Consider the following 8,420-nt stretch of genomic DNA (forward strand, 5'->3'; position numbering starts at 1 on the left):
GCTAGTAGACGATAACAATATAATAACAAAGCACCTAAAAACTTCCTTCAAAAATACAAAAATTATAATCAATGCAGATTTTATTAATTTTTATTGAGAAACATTATTGTTATTTTTTTAAAGAGTAATACACTGGGAGGAACTGGAAGCTTCTCATGGCTCTATGGACATGGGGCTGCTCCAGTAACTCTGTGGGGTTGCTGCATACATTTTTATGCCTTCGCCTCCTGTAAAAATACAAAAGGCGATGATGCATACATAGTTTTTCACTTGCTTGATGCATACGTAGTTTTTCACTAGCTTACTCTGTAGCCTGTAATTATAAAACTAAACGACTAAACCATATACTCGGAAGCATTGACGCTGGTACGTGCGTGTTCCTCGGTTCCTCGAAATAAAACACATAGAAAAGGAGCGCGACAAATGACTGCGAAGTGTCCGCTCAGAGTGTTCATTGAACCAAGAAAGCAGCGCACCCCGAAAAATATTTGTCAAGAGGTCAAAGACGCGCAAAGGGAGGAACATGCAGAGGCGAAATGTATCAAGCGGCAGAAAGACGACGAGCCGACGAACTTCGCCAGATGTGCGCCAAGTGCGCGAGGCAAGCGGACGAGGCTGTCCCTATCCGCACGCCTCGCGCGGATTATTTTTAAAACTGTCCGCACGCCTCGCGCGGATAACTTTTAAAACTGTCCGCACGCCTCGCGCGGATAATTTTTAAAACTGTCCGCACGCCTCGCGCGGATAACTTTTAAAATTGTCCGCACGCTGCGCACGCCTCGAGCCCGAATGCAGCCAATGCAGCGCCGTGTGCCGAGTTTCTTTTTCCGGGTGTTATTAGACAGATTTAGTTGGGCGCGCGCTCCGGACGAGCGTACGCCCCGGCGGGGCGGCTCGCGACTGCGCATGCGCAGTACGCTACGTAAACGCCCCGGCGATGCGGTGCTACGCACGCAACGGCTGGGAGCGTATACGCTCCGGGGCGCTTGCGGGGCGCTGCGGACCTGCTGGGAGGCCCCTTGCTTTCAAAATGGCTGCTGCCTCGGCGATGTCGGCGGCCGGTCGTGGCAGGAGGTTCCCCGACTGAAAACGCGGACCGTCGCGTGTTTTTCTCGTTAGGCGACAACGTTTCAGTTCCAACAGGCATGCAGACCAGAAATGAGCGACCAAGGACAACCTGGATGGCTCCCGAAGCGGGCGGCGGTGTTTGTGTGCGTGTCGTGGCGGTGGAATGCGCGCAGTGTTGGTGCAGATCGGCGGCCTCCATTTAGGGAATTCAAGAATTTTCGCCTGCGCCGTCGTCGCGCCCTCGGGTGCGAGCCGAGGACGTTGCGCTACCGTGTGAAACGTGAAGGATTTGTAGTTGGACTCCACGAATAAGAGGAAGTGAGTAATAGGAACGCATCATGTATCTTATTGAGTTGCTACACCCGGGTGAAGTGTATCACTAAACCGCCGTGCCAGCCTACCCGCTGTTTCATTTTGCGCGTCGCATTAGCGTCGCATGCCATGCTCAGTTGTATTTGTCGCATGGTCCTGCCGTATTTCATCGCTGAATAAAGTGAGTATCCCGAGCACTGCGTGTTGCTTCAAAACTTCGGCGTCGCGTGGTTGAGCAAAACAATGCGACGGGTGTATCACATTTTTCCCTAATACTGAATCAAGGTAAGAGGGTATATTTTATCGTACTTGCAAGATTTTTACAATCGAAACCAGCGTTAACGCATTGAAAAAAAAAAAAAAAACGCCGTCCAGTTACAGTTTGCCTCGGTTAGCCACGTAAAAAAGTTTAATTTGGGTACTTCGCGTTGGGTTCAACAGGTGGCGCCACAAGCGTTAGCGCACGCTACGAAAAACGCTGTACTAAAACTATCCATGGGCGCGTCGCGACGAGCGTACGCTCCGCTTTACGCCCAGCAATACGCTAACGCCCGGAACGCCCAACTAAATCTGTCTATTATGGAGCCAAGTGCAGCGTCGGTCTGCTAACGCTCGGCTTTTATGTGCTGTCCTGAGCCAGCCAGCTCGCGGGTGAAGCCGGCGTGCTAAGCCCTCGTCGGAGAAACAGCGACAACGACGACACCGACCCATCTCCTGAAGAATCGAGGACGAAGTTTGCCATCGCTAGTTCTGCACTTCCTATCCTACAAGCCACGTTGCAGCAATGTGCCAGAGATCACCACACGAGCAAATGCCGTGCTGCGATATGGCGAATACTGTGAGGTGAAGATGATTGTGTGCATCGGGGCGTAGAGCTCGACGTACTACCACATTCGGCTTGTGATTGCGGTGACGGCGTAGCACATGGTAAATGCGCGAATGAGGTGGAACCGAGTGCAGGGTGCGTTCTCTGCGCTATAGCCCTTCATGTCGGCGCATTCGGCGGCTGAGTTCGATGCTTGCATGGGCAGCGATTGCTGCAGGCAGCCGTTGCAAGCAATGCGCGGTCGCACTAGTCAGCTACGGTCGCCTTGGCGTTTGTTTATCGCCCGAGGTTCTTTCTTTCAACGTAGCTGCTACCTGCGTAACATTGAAGGAAAAAAAAACGTGATTATCGCGCGGAACTGATAACCTGAGCATGCGTGTGTGGTATATTCTGTGCAGACCTTGAGTGCTTAGTATTGTTCTGCTGGTGCTTGCTTGCTACTGCGCGTATTAGTTTTCAGGCTAGAGGAACAGGCACAGTGCCAAAGCGATACTGAATCAAGTCTTCATGCATTGGTTTTGAAAACAACACGAGGGTACGTAGAATAACGCTCACAGCACAAAATAAAAACTAATGGAAAAAAAAAACTAGGGCTGTTTGCTGTCCTTTAATGTGCCCGTTTTTTTTTTTTTTTATTGTGAGCGTTATGGTTTACCCACTAGCTGGCCCCCTCATGTCCTAGCTGTGCTAGATGTGATGAGGCGTCAAAGACCCTTCCAAAACACTGCGTATGAAAAATCAGTCGACTTCTTGCCTATAAAAATTTAGTTCGAAATTACAAGCGCTCCATTTTAAAGCACTCGCTTTTGTGGAAACTGCTGTTGTGAGAAGCGAGTCTGATGCATTTAAACAACACACATCATTGCCACATTCTTGCTAGGTAGGGCACATTGTATGCACTGCTATTATGAGCGCGTTAAAGCATTATAAATGTGGTATTCATGCCGAGAGAGAGAGAGAGAGAAATCTGTACTATATAGGCAGCCATAGTCCAGGTTGCCTGGCCGTCTCCTAATCTTCATTAGAAGACGGCCAGTCTGCAAATCTCACTGAGTTCCTCACTAACCCAAATTCCATGACCACCAGAAGTTCTTGCATCGACTTCATGTCCACACCATGATCCGCGCTCAGCCAGTCTTCCCAGAAAGTGTGTGGCGGCAGGTATAGTGGATGGCACCCCCAGAAGAGGGGTAGTACTGGTGGGGTGTGAAGGGCAGTTGGTTGTCGGTCAAGTGGGGCAGGAGGATTACATTTATATAGTGGACACGAGGCTGGGCAAGAAGGGAAGGGGTTTGTGCATTTCGGACCATAGATGCAGCTTCACGAGACAGGGTGAGGTGGGGGACCCGGAAAGACTGCCTAATGGTTCTAGCACATGTGCAATATGTGGGCTTGGATATACAAAGCTTCTCAGCAAAACTGTACATAACTCAGGATCTGCTATGATGCCAAAGAGGGCACTGGCAAGCATTTCATCACACGAGTTCTTGGAGTGTTACGTCTTTCCTTTGTCATTGTTCCAGCCATGCTGTTTTTTCCTGTTGTGCAGAACCAACACACTGCCACTGTTGTATATTTTATCACATGATGCGACATGTGTTGACCCCTAGCCAAAAATTCTGTGTGCGTGCATCATGTGTCGGTCCAAATTTTTCTGTTCAATATACTCTATATGGTAATAGAGGAGCTAGAGCCAAAAGCAAACACTTCAAAAGCTGATAATTCCAACCTGTGCCACCAGTGTATACATTCACTCTTGAGAAGGGGAATTATATCACAGTCATCACAGTGTGTGCCTTTGAAAGTTCTTTCCAGAGAGGATGTATCCGTTAATCTTTTGTATTATGAGTGCATGAGACGGCACACATATTAAAAGAGTAGTTACTCATAATGTTCAGTTCTTCCTACGAGACTGAACTGGGCCAATCTTGTTAGACCATAGGCAGTGCAAGTGTTTCAAGATATGTACTCGCTCGTGTTGTGGTGTTTATGAATTTCCCTTTCTTGGGTTGGTGTTCTGCCTTTTTTTTGCACCGTTTTGCCTTTTGAATTCGTGCGAAGCTTGACATTGTTTTATGAAACAGTAAAGTTCCAACTTCTGAAAGATTACATACACAAGAAGCTATTTGCATAGTTGCTCAAATTGGAAATTTCATGTCAGTAGTCCTTTAAATCACCTTTATTCTTCACAGGGGCAAGGAAGATGAGAACAGGGCTGCTTTCGACATAGGTGCCTTAGTAACACCACTCTTCACTCAGCACAAAGGAAAAAGTAAACACAAAATTTCGTTTCAGGTTGCTATAAAAGGACCATTACCTTGTTCATAATTTTGTAATGAAAAGGGAAATAGGTGAAATCAGTGCCAGAGAAAGGTGCCCGGAAGTTGTTTTCATTTATGTCAAGGGCAGGTAGAATGCAGCAGCTTCTGGTGGTATTATGCAAAGGGAGGGGTAGTAATGTGGAGTCATATGCGTGATTGTTAAACACATTATTGTTGCATTTTATTGAGTGCCGGAAATACCACAGTTGAAACACCTTACATGATACAATTTTAATGTCGAGGCAGTGCTGTTGCCTAACTCACCGTGCTTGTGATGTCAGCTTGTGAAATGAGAGCAGCCTTAGTAAAACTTTACTGAAAGAAATGCTGAAGATAAACTAATTTTAAATCCACTTTCACTCGCTAGTAACTTTTTTCCGAAAGAAATTGAGCACAATAAACCTTTTGCCCAAACAGCATCATATTGTTTTCATTTTTTTTCTGGATCATGCTCCTCACCTTTTCACCCACAGACGATAACTCCGGGTGGTTGATGTTAGCCTCAACTGTAGCTTATGGTCTAGTTTTTAGGTGAAACTGTGCAGACATTTAGAGGGTGTTTTTTGGATGGAATCGGTGCAACAGAAACGAAGAGAGGGGAAGAAACATAAAGACTGTCGCTGGTCTAACAACTCATGTTACACATGTTAGATTTATCACGTAGCCATAGCTTTAGCCATGAAAAACATTATGGCTTCTGAGTGCACGACAAACTTTCCCACTCCACTACAACTAACCTGAAGTTGATATTTGAAAGTGTTGGGTATTTTTCAGCAGGCTATTCGACCGAAAATGGTACCCTGGAGCCAATGTGCAGCGAGTTCATACATAGTTTCACTAAGCCTGCCTGTGCAGAAGGAGCTAACATGAGGCCAAATGTGAAAAATGTGCAAGATTTTTCAAGTGACAAAGATTTAGTCTCATCTATATGCATTAAGTTGATTTAATTCCTGAACCATATACTGGGTCTTTTCAGTGACATTTCACCCGTTGTCCACGGGTCGTCACAAGATTCTCCACACCACAGGAATACATGTGAGCAAGAAATGCCAGATTCCCTCTTGGGGAGTTCGTAGAGAGTCCAGGACTGATAATTGAAAACCCCTACTGTTGTTGCATAACGACTTCTGTTGAGCACTTTTTGGCTTGCAAGTTTTTTCTACTCCCCCTACGCATTTTTTTCTTCCTTTACAGGTTGCCTTTTAGAGTAAAAAAGGGAGACCTAAATGGGATTGAGAAGAAAGTGAGCGAAAGGCTGGGAAAGGCAGTAAAGGAAACGACAGTGAAGAGTAATCATAGCGGGAACGGTGCAGTGCTATCAGCAGTCTCTCACGCAGGTCAACAACCAATAGACTACCTTCACTGCACACACTGCCAAGAATGGCCTTGGTCCCACAGTGGATTATCAGCACCCTCCTCAGCCATAGGTCGGCCGGTCAAGACTGCATTTGTGTGAGAGGAGCTTCCTCCTCCTGGAAACAGCGCAAGGCAGGGAGCAGGACATTAGAGGGCAGAGATTTTTGAGCTAAAGAAAACAACAGAACCTGGCGGCGGTAACTTGGCAAGGATTCACATAAGGCGAAGGGAAAATGTGGTCGGCAAAGTGGTTACAAACATTCAGGCTGTGCTCTTGCAAATACCTGTATAGAGATCTTGAACAGCGACCATGGATACGCCGACAAACTCAAAGCATCACCAAGCTATTTCAGGTGCTTCACTGTGTTCATTGAACTAGCATACACGTTATCTTGGGTCGTACAATGCTTACAGCATTGACCGCACAACATACGTCTAAGAGTACGAGTGCAGGTGACGACGTCTGGGTGGGTGAGGTTGCGGGGGTGATTCCCCCTCCTCTCAGTAGAATGGCTACTTCTGTGTGCAACACAAAGTGGGCCTGAGAAATAGTAGCAATGGCTGTACACCACCACGAGGGAAGGTGTTACGGTCAGAGAAGGCTCGCTGTGAAAATGAGGATAGAGCACCAAGGCCACTAGCAACTGGAGGAACTTCGCTCTTTTTTGCTCTCATTTACAAAGTTTACGCCGTCACCGCAATCACAAGACGAATGTGGCAGTACATCGAGCACTACACCCCGATGCACACAATCATCTTCACCTCACAGTATTCGCCATATCACAGCACAGCATTTGTGTGGTGATCAAGGGCGTCCGCAGAACTTCTTGCAAGGGGGGGCATCCATTAGCGGTGGGGGGGGTACGGTTGGTTAGCACCCAAAAGGCGTATTTGGGGTTACAAAAATTAATTACAAACAGCAAATTAGAACCAGACTTGGATAATACACATTAGATTTTATTACCGAACAAATAACTAAAGTTAATAAAGAAAATGCGAAAACTTCCTGCCACTTCGTAAAGAAAAGTGGTAAGTCTCGCTGTGTGAGGATTCTCGACTCACGCCAACTGATCACCAGCACACAGCCCAATACGTTCCCAAACATACAACTGCACTCTGTCAATCTTCCTTGAATAGCAGCTGCAGACGCCTTGGGTTTTTCTGGGCAAATTGCGATATGACGTGTGTGATGAAGTCTGTTGAAATGGCTCACACAATATAGATACTACTGGCCTCCCTGACTTTCAATGCAGTACAGGCGTACAAGCGTTTTGAAGGGCTGATTAATAGGTTTCGTTTCGGCGCTTGGGTGGTGCCGACATTTCGCAATTTCGAAAGAAAGGGTGTACAAGGTGATGGGACGGCACAGGAGGATGTTACACTCTCCCTACTAAGTGTACCGGTGAAGGTTTTTTGCTAGATATAGCTGCAAATTTGTCCGAAAACTGAAGTTCTTGCGGTAAGACTGCATAAATCTAGTGTTTAGAAAAAAAAAAAACGTCAAACCCTTCAGAATTGTTTGCTATCTTCAATAGCCATCACAGGCAGTCTGTTTCATGACCGTTTCAGTCCGTCACATGACCGGCAATGTTAGTCAGTGTCTAAAGTGCAATGTTGACCGCAGTCCTGGAGGGCGTTCCATACGGATACGCAGGACCTGAGTGTGCTAATCATTTGAGTAGCGTGGATTGTTGAGCTAGTTGGTTCACGTACATAACTAAAAAAATTCCCCGCATTTCCCCGAGGGGAAGAATGTGAAAGTGCGAATGCACGAGTTGAATTTGCGCGGTTCGGTAATGTTCGCGAAAGAGAGATCACACACACACACACAACTACAAAGAAAGAAAGATGCATTTAAGCGGGTGCATTAGCCCTTCTCACGCCCGATTCCTGGCCAATCCCCCACGTGGGTATGTGCCATGCCAGCGGCCAGGCAGCGCGCACCCATCTCCCCCCGTTGCCAAGGAAGACGAGGTGATTCCTGGTCAATCCCCCACGTGGGTATGTGATGCGGACATCGCCGGTGGACGCAGGTTCAGGGTCGCTTAAGAAGTGCATTGCACTTTAAAAAACTTTTTGCTAAAGGACGGGACAAAGGACAGAACGTCGGTGTCGTTCTCTCCTCTCTTCCGTCCTTCAGGGCAAAGTTATTTTAATTATGGGCCAACCAAGCTGTGCAGCTTTTTTGTAGTGCATAAAAATGTTCGAATCGATCAATGCCCCCCCCTTCCGGACGCCCATGGCACTGGTGATCTCTGGCACATTGTTGCAACGTGGCTTGTAGGATAGGAAGTGCAGAACTAGCGATGGCAAACTTCGTCCTCGATTCTTCAGGAGATGGGTCGGTGTCGTCGTGGTCGCCGTTTCTCCGACGAGGGCTTAGCACGCCCGGCTTCACCCGTGAGCTGGCTGGCTCAGGACAGCACACAACGCGAAGCCGATCCTTAGCAGACCGACGCTGCACTTGGTTAAAGTAAGGAAATCATCGTACTAGCGAATACTAAAGTAACCAGCCACGACAACGTAACACGCGGATA

The sequence above is a fragment of the Haemaphysalis longicornis genome, unplaced genomic scaffold (assembly GCF_048455015.1).
Source record: "Haemaphysalis longicornis isolate Haplotype H1 unplaced genomic scaffold, Haemaphysalis longicornis Haplotype H1 scaffold_2, whole genome shotgun sequence".
In the NCBI taxonomy this organism is placed as follows: domain Eukaryota; kingdom Metazoa; phylum Arthropoda; class Arachnida; order Ixodida; family Ixodidae; genus Haemaphysalis; species Haemaphysalis longicornis.